Genomic DNA, 13,076 nt, shown 5'->3' with positions numbered 1-13,076 from the left:
GTTACCTGTTTGCGGATTGTGTAAGTCAGGATGGGGAACCTGTGGCCCTCCAGATATTGTAGGACTCAGAGATGATGGGAGCTGTAGTCAACTAACACCTGGAGGGATGCAGGTTCCCCATCCCTGTAAATTTAATATAATGTTGCTATTTTTATTCCAAGAATTGTTGTCACACTTTTTTAAAAAAAACTTACGATGTAATATTTTTGTAAGCTGTCATGCACTGGGGTGGGCGCAGTGGCAGGATGGCAGGCAAGCGAGGCGAAGGAGTGAGGGAAGCAAGGATGGTGGCCAGGTGGGCAAGGAGGGGGGAAACAGGTGAGTGGGGGGGCAGGCAAGTGAGTAAGAGGGGCAAGCAGGTGTGAGGGCGAGCAGCAGCAACAAGACGGGATGCTGGTAAGTGGTTGAGGTGTGCCTGTGGCAGTCTGGGCAGGTGGGAGGCCAGTAAGCTGTTCAAACAGGGTGGCTGGGGCAGGGAGGCATTTGGGGAGTTGTCAGGGTGAGGTGGGGCTTTGGGGAATTTCCTGAGGGTCAGGGCCTTTTGGGAGCTGTTCAGGGGTGGGAGGCATTTGGAAAATTGTCGGGGGGGCAGTTTTGGGACTTGCCTGGCTGTGTGTATGTTTCGGAGTCCCTGTTCAGAAGCGTTGGGGCAAAGCCCTGTGTGTATATATATATACTTTTATTGAAAGAAAATAGAATTAGCAGGTGTGGTGTCCCATGAATAATAAGAGAAAAAAATTACCTCAGTCAAAATGTCTGATTACATAAATAATAAGATTATATAGTACTACATCAGTTAATATCAAGTTACAATCAAAAATTAAACTTCCAGTCTTCCAGAGGAATGCATTTCCTGGCAAGCATTAGGCTCAACATTGAAAAAATGTTGAGGGTGATCAGCCCAGACTCAGTTTCCATCTGTACTTATACCTATTACTATAAATTGCAGAAATGCAGGGATTGGTTTTAATTATTTCCTTGACATATCTTGCAATGTGCCAAAGAGTGTTTTTAGACTGAATGAAAGGTTGATTTGCTCTAGAGCGATAGACCGGTCCTCACTAAACCATCCTCTTAAGTTGGCTGACGTTGCTGTTATTAAATGCCAGATCGGTATATAATAAAACCTCCCTCGTCCACGATTTGATTGTGGATGAGGCAGCCGATCTGGCATGTATAACCGAGACCTGGGTGGGTGAGCAGGGAGGAGTTGGTCTCTCTCAGCTCTGCCCACCGGGGTACCTGGTCCAGCATCATGGTAGATCTGAGGGTCGGGGAGGTGGGGTTGCTGTCGTCTATAAGAGTTCCATCTCACTCACCAAGCACCATGTTCATTCAGTTACTGGCCTGGAGTGTTTACACCTTGTGTTGGGCCAGAGGGACAGGCTGGGAATCCTTTTGGTGTACCGCCCACCTTGCTGCCCAATGGCTTCCCTAACTGAGCTGGCGGAAGTGGTCTCGGATATATTGTTGAGGTCCCCCAGACTAATAGTACTGAGGGATTTCAACATTCATGCCGAGACCACTTTGTCTGGCGCGGCTCAGGACTTCATGGCTTCCATGACAGCCATGGGGCTGTCTCAATATGTTAGTGGTCCAACACATGTATCGGGGCACACTCTAGACCTTGTTTTTGCTACTGAGCATGGGGAAAGTGATCTGGATGTGGGGAGTTTTACAACACTCCCTTTGTCATGGACAGACCACTGCTTGCTGAAGTTTAGACTTTCAGTAACCTCTTCCCTCTGCAAGGGTGGGGGACTTATTAAAATGGTCCGCCCCCGGAGACTAATGGATCCTGAAGGTTTTCAAAGGGCTCTGGGGGATTTTCCGGCTGATAGGACTGGCGCTCCTGCTGAAGCCCTGGTCGCTCTGTGGAATACGGAGATGACCCAGGCTGTAAACACGATCGCTCCTGCACGCCCTCTCCTGTGTAGAGCTCATACAGCTCCATGGTATACTCCGGAGCTGAGAGCGATGAAGCAAGATAGGAGGAGGCTTGAGCGGAAATGGAGACGAACTCCCGACGGATACAATTATGCGCTGGTTAGTGCTTCGACTAAGCTCTATGTAGGAGCAGTGAAGGCAGCTAAAAAACATCATTTTGCTGCCACTATTAAATCATCTCTTTGCCGCCCAGCGGAGCTCTTTCGAGTTGTCCGGGGGCTTCTCCATTCAAATCCTCCGGACAGGGTGGAATCATCGGAGGCCCGCTGTAATCAGTTTGCCGATCACTTCCAGAATAAGATCTCATGTATCCGCCGGGACCTAGACTCTCAAGTTATAGCAGTAGATCCTAGTGAGGTGTCCGGAGCACAGTCTTGTCCTGTTTTGTTGGATGAGCTTCAGTTGGTTCAACTCGAGGACGTGGACAAGGTGCTTGGACAGGTACGTGCAACCACTTCGGTACTGGATCCTTGCCCCTCCTGGCTGATAAAAACTAGCAGGAATGGAACAGGTAGCTGGGCCAAGGAAGTGATAAATGCCTCTTTACGAGAGGGAGTGGTCCCGGGCTGTCTGAAAGAGGCAGTGGTGAGACCACTCCTGAAAAAGCCTTCCTTGGACCCAGACAATTTTAACAGCTACAGGCCAGTGGCGAATGTTCCATTCCTGGGCAAGGTCTTGGAACGGGTGGTTGCTGGCCAGCTCCAGGCGCTATTGGATGAAACTGATTATCTAGATCCATTTCAATCGGGTTTTAGGCCCGGTTTTGGCACTGAGACAGCCTTGGTCGCCCTGTACGATGACCTATGTCGGGAAAGAGACAGAGGGAGTGTAACTCTGTTGATTCTCCTTGATCTCTCAGCGGCTTTTGATACCATCGACCATGGTATCCTTCTGGAGAGGCTCGCGGAGTTGGGAGTTGGAGGTACTGCTTGGCAGTGGTTCCGCTCCTACTTGGCGGGTCGTCTCCAGAAGGTAGTGCTTGGGGAACATTGCTCGACACCGCGGGCTCTCCAATATGGGGTCCCGCAGGGGTCAGTTTTGTCCCCCCTGCTTTTTAATATCTACATGAAGCCGTTGGGAGAGGTCATCAGGAGTTTTGGAGTGCGTTGTCATCAGTATGCTGATGACACGCAGCTCTACTTCTCCTTTTCATCTTCTTCAGGTGAGGCTGTCGATTTGCTGAACCGTTGCCTGGCCTCGACAATGGACTGGATGAGAGTTAACAAACTGAAGCTCAATCCAGACAAGACTGAGATGCTGTTGGTGGACGGGTTCTCTGATCGGATGGTGGATATATACCCTGTCCTGGACGGGGTTACACTCCCCCTAAAGGACCGGGTTCGTAGTCTGGGAGTCTTTTTAGACTCTTCCCTCTCACTTGAGGCTCAAGTAGCCTCGGTGGTTAGGAATGCGTTTTACCAACTTCGGTTGGTAGCCCAGCTACGTCCCTATTTGAGTAAAGAGGACCTTACATCAGTGGTACATGCTCTGGTAACCTCACGTTTGGATTACTGTAATGCGCTTTACGTAGGGCTACCTTTGAAGACAGTTCGGAAGCTACAACTAGTGCAAAATGCGGCGGCCAGATTGCTGACAAGGACCAAGCGGTCCGAGCATATAACACCTGTTCTGGCCAGCTTGCACTGGTTGCCAATATGTTTCCGGGCTAGATTCAAAGTGTTGGTATTAACCTATAAAGCCTTATACGGTGCGGGACCACGATACCTTGCGGAACGCCTCTTCCGATATGAACCGGCCCGTGCACTACGTTCTGCTACGAAGGCCCTCCTCCGGGTTCCAACTCACAGGGAGGCCCGGAGGGTGATGACAAGATCTAGGGCCTTCTCAGTGGTGGCCCCCGAACTATGGAACAGTCTCCCTGAGGAAGTACGCCTGGCGCCGACTCTGCTTTCCTTCCGGCGCCAGGTCAAAACCTTCCTATTCTCTGAAGCATTTTAAGTTACATTGATCTAATTTTAATAATGTTTATTGTATTGTTGATTGTATTTTAATATTATTTTGTTATTCATTGTATTTTTATACTATTTTATGTTCACCGCCCAGAGAGCTATCGCTAGTCGGGCGGTATATAAATTTAATAAATAATAATAATAATAATAATAATACATTTTGACGTTAGGAAAAGCTGGGCCTCTGTTACATTGCCGGTTAAAAAGTGTTTTGCTGCCACCCTTTTTATAGGAATTTTATTTATTTATTTATTTATTACTGGCATTTGTTAGTCACTTTTTTTCAACGGTAAAACTCAAAGCGACTTACAACAAGAAAAAACACAATAATTGAAATAACTTATAACACGAGCAAACAAATGCAAAACATTTTCAAACAAAATAATACAACCATAATAAAAAATAGCAAATATGACAACAATACAAGAATTAATACCACACTATTACTAATTATTATTATTATCTTTGTTTATACCCTGCCCTTTTTCCAAACTGGAACTCAAGGCGGCTTCCAGATAAAAATAAGTACACATCATTAAGAACATATAAACATATAAACATATAAAATCAGCATTAACACAGGATTAAACTATTATGATGTTAAAACCAAACAGATATACAATTAAAATACTGCAACCCAATTTAGGAGCATACAATTAAAACAATAATATACAGCACCCTCTTCAATCACTACCCTTAAAGCTTTCAGTTCCAAAGCCCCACCGGAAGAAAAAAGTCTTTAGCTGTCGGCGGAAGGACTGTACAGAGGAGGCCATTCTTGCCTTCCTAGGGAGGGAGTTCCAGAACCTAGGGGCAGCCACCGAAAAGGCCCTGTCTCGTGTCCCCACCAGTCGCACTTGTGAAGGTATTGGGATCGTGAGAAGGGACTCTCCTAAAGATCTCAGGGCCCGGGCAGGTTCATATAGGGAGATACAGTCTGACAAATAGCCTGGACCTAAGCCATATAGGGCTTTATAGGTCATAATCAGCACTTTGAATTTTGTCTGGAAACAGACTGGCAGCCAGTGGAGCTGTTGCAGTAGGGGAGTTGTATGATCCCTGTAACCAGCCCCAGTTAACATTCTGGCTGCAGCTCGTTGCACCAACTGAAGTTTCCGAACAATCTTCAGAGGCAGCCCCACGTAGAGCACGTTACAGTAGTCTAAGCGGGATGTAACTAAGGCATGTGTCACCATGGCCAGATCAGACGACTCCAGGAACAGGTGCAGTTGGTGCACTAATCTTAACTGTGCAAAATCATTCCTGGCTTCCAGGTTTAAGGCTGAGTCCAGGAGCACACCCAAACTGCGAACCTGTGTTTTCAGGGGGAGTGTAACCCCATCCAGCACAGGCTGAACCCCTATTCCCTGATCCGCCTTTCGACTGACCAGGAGCACCTCTGTCTTGCCTGAATTAAGCTTCAGCTTGTCCACCCTCATCCAGTCCACCACAGCTGACAGACACTGGTTTAGAACTGAGACAGTTTCCTTGGAATTAGGTGGAAAGGAGTAGTTGGGTGTCATCTGCATACTGATGGCACCGAACCCCAAACATATAACATATAATATAAGGCCACATTACACATCCAGTCAGTACTGCAAAAGGAGAAAAAGAATTAAAGCATGAATGTGAGTGCAATGTGCACTAGAGACAAGAAGCTCTCTCTCTCTCTCTCTCTCTCTCTCTCACACACACACACACACACACACCCTATGAAATGGCAGTATATTGTAACTCACAAGCAACATTTTAATAAAACATCCTGAAAACTCAGAGTAGGGACAGGGATTTATCTAATGGAAGGAATGCAGGACACCCCTCCCTGGAAAACAGGGGTGCCCGAAGCAAAACATCTGGTGTGATTATTAAGCTTGTCATGGGTGAGTTTTCACCCTTTTTAATGGAAGCACGTAACAAAAAGGCAATCATAGACAATCCTGAAACACATCTGATGTTTCAAGCAACCAGTCATGCAATCACTGAATCATTCCGATTGCATTTTAATCTACTTTCATATGAAACCCCATGAAATGAAACCTTACTGAAATGGATCTAAATTAGGAATTGTGACACACACAAAAAATCCAAAGGATTACACTTTTGTAATTTAGTCTACCAAGGGTGAAAGAAGAGACTGTTTAAAACTGTACTATCTTTTAAGGGTATTCATAAAGCTTGCAAAGGTGCAGAGTGAAAGGCAAATACCAAAGCATAATTTAATCATGTTGTTTGGCATTCACAAAATAACACACTATAGATCAATCTAGATGTGTTTCATTTTGCAAATGAAAAGGGAGGAAAACAGCCAAATTGGAGCAAGCTGCACACCGTGGAAGCGCTCACTTCCCAGGCTGAAAGCATCTGATCAGTTAATAAAATTGGGATAGATTAGACTAGTTTGAAAAACAGGAAAGTAAATGTTAAAAGGCAGTGCTACTAAATAACCGCAAGCATCAGGAGATACTGAAATGGAGTTAATTTGTAGTGACAACCACAAATTTCACTGCATGTGAAGGAAATGAGCTTTGCCTTTTAAACAGACTGAGAATGCACCTCTGTCTGTATCGTGTACTAGGGAGAAAGGAGGAGTTGTCCAAGCCATTTTGACCCCCAGATCTGCTCAGCAAACACCTTATCAAATGCCCTGACCTTTTAGATATCACAGGCAGTGGCCTGCTTTTCTCTGCTTATTTACTTCGTGAAAGATCTCTTAAGGGGATTGGAAAATATCACACAATCAAAGGCCATAACTAGAAAGACTGGTGAACACAAAGCCATAGCTGTTGTTCTAATCTAAAGTCTCCACACTTTTACATTTTAACCTTTAGCTCTTCCTTGTTGTGTAATATTTGTAAAGCATTTCAGAGCTCATAAGAGCACAGACATTAGACAGAATTCCTTGAAGTAGCAATCTGGGAAAGGCCAGCACCCATTTCACCCCATACCTTTGGTTCAAACCAGCCAGCCTGAGCTCAGTGGCTTAGTATTTGGTGAACGTACTGTCTGCAGTACAAGAGCAAAATTATTGAGAGGTTAGTGCTGGGCCCTTTTCATTGACGTTGCTGAGATGTTTCCTGGAAGCAGCAGGGCCTGTTATACTGCAAAATTTGCTATCCTGCACAAGCCATGAAACTAGGCAACAGTGCAAAACTGATGGTGGGCGCCAGAGATTCCCCTTGCCCAGGGCTTTATCCTAAGACTGGCCGTGTGCAACTGCAGGATCAGTGGGGAGGGAGAGAGTAGGGTTGCCAGGTTCAGGGCCTGAGACTGATCCTGTATCTTTAGGAGAAGAGAAAGTCAGCCAAAAGTGCAGGTGTTCTTGCAACACTTTAATGAAAAAAACCACAAGATGGAATTCTCTCTTCCCCCTGCACAACTTTTAAAGATACAGAAGACCTCTTTGTTGCCAGGCCTGGCCTCCAGGAGAGACAGACAGAGAGAGAGAGAGAGAGAGAGAGAGAGAGAGAGAGAGAGAGAGAGGCAGAAGAGTCCCCTGAGGTGGAAAGAGAGAGGAAGCAGGGGTCAAGGAAAAAAACATGTTCAGAGCCAGCTGGGAAGGGAAACTGGCTGCTCCTCACTTGGGCATGGCCTGTCTTTTCTTGCAGTGTTTCCAGACAGATGCACCATGGTGGCTGGTTTGATACCCTTGTTGTGCTGCAGATTTCATGTGCTGTAATTTTTGAGAAAGGAATTTTTGAGAAAGGAATCTGTGTATATTTTGCGTATGTTGTGTTTTCATAGTGTATTATATGGGACCATGAACACAATGTTGGAGTACACCCTCACCTTCTAACAGGAATGTTCTTGTTCATGGTCCTAGCCAGCCAACCATGCCCTCCTCCAGTATATCCATTCCACCACCAACATTTTCCTTATCAACAACATTCCGTGGCTGCTGATCATGATTAGTCCTCATGGGGCTGTTTTTCCTCAAAATGTCTCTGACGATACTGACAAGTATATTCACAAAATTCACATGGCTTTGTCCAAAGATTGGGGAGTCTGAGCTAGAGCCTCTAGATACCAAAACATTGGAGATTTCAGCAAAATTGTCAGAAATTACTGATACAGCTAATGAAGCTATGAACCTGGGCCTGAAACACCAGACCACTATAACGGAACTTAAAATGGTGGCAGAGCGGTTCAATCGTCGAACAGCTGAACAAGAAGATCGCAGCCATCGGAAGAATGTCGGCTAGCGTGGGGTTCCAGAAAAAATGGAAGGGGCCGATATGATAACATTTTTGACAGAATGGCTAAATGGTTTGCAGCTGGGCATGACAGAAACTGCTGAAGATTCTGAGCAAGTGCAAAGAGATTTGGGCCCTAGACCACCCGAGAGACATTATCGCCCGCTTTGAGTATTTTAAAACTAAGGGGAAAATGTCAAAGCACTTTGGAACATGGGTGATCTGAAATATAATAAGCAGGTGCAGGTATTTCAGGATTTAAGTCAGGAGACCCTGAAGTGGCGTAAACAGTCTAAACCTGTCAGTAATATACTGCAAGAAGCAGGAATCCCGTATCGATTGGGGTTTCCCATTTAAATTAGTAGTGACAAGCAATGGGACAGTGGTGGCAGTGAGCGATTTGTGTCAAGCTGAAGATCTTTTGAAGCAACTTCAAAGACCTGCAAGAGAACTGGATGGTGCTGCTTCTCAAAGGCTGAATGATGATGGCCAATGGCAACGAAAGCAGAAGGATCAAAAGGTGGGAACAGGCTTGGCACAGAAATGAAAAAGCTCTGTACCTACACTGATGGATCAATATTTAAAAGGTTTATTCTGCCATCAGACTGGAAATGCTTTGACTCTATTCATTGGCTATACCTGAAATCGGGGAGGGTGCTTCCTTACACCAAAGAGATTCTCTCCAGCCTTCCCATATGCCCTCAGTGTTCAGTCTGCATGCCAAAGTTCCCTGGTTAGGGAGAGGTCTCTGGGAGTGAGTTTCATGGTTTGTTGGTTACTGTGTTTGGTTTAACTTCTTTAGGGTGTTATGGTTAATATCCACAGAGTATAAAAGGGGGAAGGAGGGACGTTTCATTTCCCTCAGGGTTTATAGTTTGAAAATTAATGAGTGGCAAGTTAAAAATATCGTCACTGAATGTTAATGGGCTAGGATCTGTAGTCAGAAGAGCGAGAAGTGAATCACTTTTGAAAAGGGACAATGCTGATGTCATGTTGTTGCCAGAAACCCACCAGGGTAAGAAACCTCCCAGAGGGATTTTAAGAGGGAAATGGCTGGGGGAGCAGATCTGTGCCCCAGGATCCTCTAAGTCGTGTGGCACAACAATTCTTTTTTTGGGGGAAAATGCCCGTTTGTAGTAAAGGACTCTGTTCTAGATGCCAAGGGACATTATGCATTATTGTGTGGCAGTACTGATTGGGATTTATATACTTTTGCCTCAATATATGTACCAAAATCAACTGGAATTCCTTAAGAAAGTGTTAAGAAATAGCCTGCTATACTCTGATAGTACTCTGATAGTGGGGTGTGTGTGTGATTTGAATGAAGTCTTGAATGGTCATCTGAACAGAAGTGTGGGGTCTATCTCACATGTCAATGCTCCAGCTGGGCTTGCAGACTTGTTCTCTGAATATGATCTTTTAGATGCATAGAGAGAACAACTCCCCTCTGAATGTGACTACACATTTCATTCTTCAAGATTTAAGACAAATTCCTGTTTAGATTATATATTAGTGAACAGGGAAGCCTGGGGAAAAGTGGGTGAGACCAGCACAGGAGCAATCATAGTGTTGGATCATGCTGTTGTTTCTATGGCATTACATACTGACAATGAGCAGGATAGATCCTGTACATGGAGGTTTCCTGTCAGCTATTAGCTCATAAGGAAATCTAAGAGCACATAAAATCATGTTTCAGTATCAATGATTCTCCAGAGTTAGACGGGGGGATCCTCTGGGATGCTATGAAGGCAGTTATAAGAGGCACGCACATTAAAGAAAATATTTGAAATTATACTGTCAGAAATTGAACGCCTTAGTCAGATCTATAAACAAAAGTGATGTGTGCAAACCTATAAACTCCTCTCTGGCAAGAGATCTGAACTACAAGAGTTAGATGTTGATAGAATCCATGCTGCTATGGCTTATGTTTGCAGAAAATATTATGAATTTAGGAACAAAGGTTCCAAGCTACTAGCCCATGTGGTCAAGAAGAGGGTGACAAGAAATTTGATCTGAAATGTGCGTAATACATCTGGGAAAATGTGCTGTAAAACAAAAGATATATCATAAGCTTTTGCTACATTCTGTAAAAAACTCTATACTTCAGACAATCCTGACCCTAAGGCCATTGAAACATGCTTGAATACAACACCCATCAAAAAACTATCACAGGAGCAGATAGAGGTTTTAAATGAAACCATATCAGCCCAAGAAATGGAGGATGCTGTTAAAAAGATAAAAATAGCAAATCTGGACTAGATGGCTTTGGTGGGGAATTTTATAAAACTTTTAAAGACCAGCTTCTGCCACATCTCCTGAAATCATTTAATTCTATATTGTGTGGGGGCGATATTCCAACATCCTGGAAACAGACACAAATAGTAATTATTTTGAAGCCGGGTGAAGACCCTACTCAAATAGGGTCATAATCGCCCTATTTCTCTTATAAATGTGGATGCTAAGCTCCTTACCTCAATACTGGTGCAAAGGTTAAATACATTCATAAGCTCTTTAATTGACCCAGATCAAACTGGCTTTATGCCTCAGAGGCAAAATGCTGATTCAATCAGGAGAGTATTGAACATCCTATATCATGCAGAGACAAGCAAATTACCCCTCACATTACTTTCATTAGATGCTTATAAAGCCTTCGATAGAGCGGAATGGAGGTTTCTCAAAGATCTTGCTCATAGAATGGGATTTGGACAGAATTTTGAAGGTTTATTAGAACATCTCTACTCTACTTTTCATGCAAAAATAAGGATCAATGGTTATGAATTACCTTTTATTGACATTCAAAGGGGCATGAAGCAGGGGTGCCCTTTGTCATCCTTGCTTTTTGCCCTTATTATGGAAGTGCTGGCAATACAAATTCTGGCTACAGCAGAGGCAGGGGGAGTTAGTATGGGTGGTAAAAACATACCAGCAGCTTGTTGCTGATGATGGTTTACTCTCACTAAATGATCCAAGTCATGGTGTAACACTGGCTCAGACTACATTTATGGACTTCAAGAAGATAGCAGGACTTGAAATTAATTGGTCCAGATCAAAACTTATGTGTCTCAATAACCCTTTGGAGGAGCAAATATGTTGGTCTGACTGACTGGATCTGAAATTATGCCATGGAGGGTTTAAATATTTAGGTGTTATTCTGACTAAAAACTGGAACTAGCTGAGAAGGAGAAACTTGGGCACGATAACTACAGAGACCATTAAAGAGGTGCATTCATGGGTACATCTGCCTCTGTCATGGATTGGCAGGTGCGTGGCAGTTAAAATGTCCATCCTGCCTAGGATTCTATTTATTTTTCAGGTGTTGCCAGTAGACATGGCAGATGCATGGTTCCAAAAATGGTAAAATAAAATTGAGAAGTTTATTAATGGGGGTAAGTGCAGTAGAGTCTGTAGGGAATTAGAGGATGGATTGGGTTTTCCACACCTTATTTCTTATTACCATGCTTGTCACTTGCTTGTTCATTATTAGAGGAGATGTTACAATTCCTTGGGTTGCAGCCGAGCTGGGGACTTCGAGCCACATCATTTCAAAAGCTAAACAAATCTGTTACTAACACCATCCAGAACCCCTTTTTAAGAGCCTCAATGAAAGTTTGGGGTAAATGGGTGAAAGTTTTGGCACCTTGAGGCTCTCCACTAACCCCTATTCTGGAACATTGTGATTTTAGGAACAGAGATAAACGTAATCAATTCTGTAAGTGGGAGTCTAAGGATATTTATAGGATTCTAGATTTGAATAAGAATGGGGGCCTATTATCAGAAATTGAACTCACTCACAAGCTTGGTAATGTTTGACCTTCTTGGTTTCAACTATGTTGAACTATGTTCAACTTGGTTTCTTGGTCCCCCACGACCTTTTGATTAGCAAACTAGTCAAATGCGGACTACATGGAAATACTGTCAGGTGGATTCACAACTGGTTGGAAAACTGTACTCAAAGAGTGGTCGTCGGTGGCTCTGCTTCGGACTGGAAGGAGGTCTCGAGTGGAGTGCCACAGGGTTCTGTCTTGGGGCCAATACTCTTCAACATTTTTATCAATGACTTAGATGATGGAGTGGAGGGAAGCCTTATGAAGTTTGCGGATGATACGAAACTGGGAGGGATAGCTAACACAAAGACAGGAATAAAATCCAAAGGGACCTGGATAGATTAGAAAATTGGGCTGAAATTAATAAAATGACATTCAATAAAGACAAATGCAGGATTCTGCATTTAGGCCACAAAAACAAAATGCATGGGAACAGGATGGGAAATACCCGGCTTAGCAGTAGTGCGTGTGAGAAGGACCTTGGAATTGTAGTGGATCGCAAGTTGAACATGACCCAGCAGTGTGATGCTGCGGCAAAAAAGGCAAACGCGGTTTTAGGCTGCATAAACAGACCTATAGTTTCCAGGTCGAGGGAAGTAATAGTCCCACTATATTCTGCATTAGTCAGGCCTCATCTGGAATACTGCGTTCAGTTCTGGGCGCCTCATTTTAAGAAAGATACAGACAAGTTGGAGCGGGTTCAGAGGAGGGCGACGAGGATGATAGCCGGTATGGAGAACAAGTCTTATGAGGAAAGGTTGAAGGAACTTGGCATGTTCAGTCTGGTGAAGAGAAGGCTGAGGGGTGACATGATTGCACTCTTTAAGTACCTGAAGGGCTGTCACATAGAGGAGGGTACAGATTTGTTCACTGCTGCCCCAGGACTAGGCCTAAAGGTTTTAAGTTGCAGGAGCGTAGATTCAGATTGGACATTAGAAGGAACTTCTTGACAGTAAGGGCGGTTCGGCAATGGAACCGACTGCCAAGGGAGGTGGTGGGATCCCCTTCGCTGGATGTCTTCAAGCAGAGGCTGGACAGCTATCTGCGGGAGATGCTCTAGCTGTGGACTTCCTGCTGTGAGCAGGGGGTTGGACTCGATGGCCTACAAGGCCCCTTCCAACTCTATGATTCTATATCAAATTAGA

The 13,076-nt window shown here is 44.4% G+C and overlaps 1 protein-coding gene across 1 annotated transcript in view; it reads right to left on the bottom strand.

The window, feature by feature from the left end:
• The window catches only part of TACR1 (tachykinin receptor 1), a 113,792-nt gene that overhangs the window by 22,615 nt on the left and 78,101 nt on the right, over nt 1–13,076 (bottom strand). The window lies entirely within an intron of this gene.

Source organism: Rhineura floridana, chromosome 12, assembly GCF_030035675.1.
Source record: "Rhineura floridana isolate rRhiFlo1 chromosome 12, rRhiFlo1.hap2, whole genome shotgun sequence".
Taxonomy (NCBI): domain Eukaryota; kingdom Metazoa; phylum Chordata; class Lepidosauria; order Squamata; family Rhineuridae; genus Rhineura; species Rhineura floridana.
Note: the sequence above shows the minus strand (reverse complement) of the source record. Positions and strands in the feature narration are given on the sequence as shown.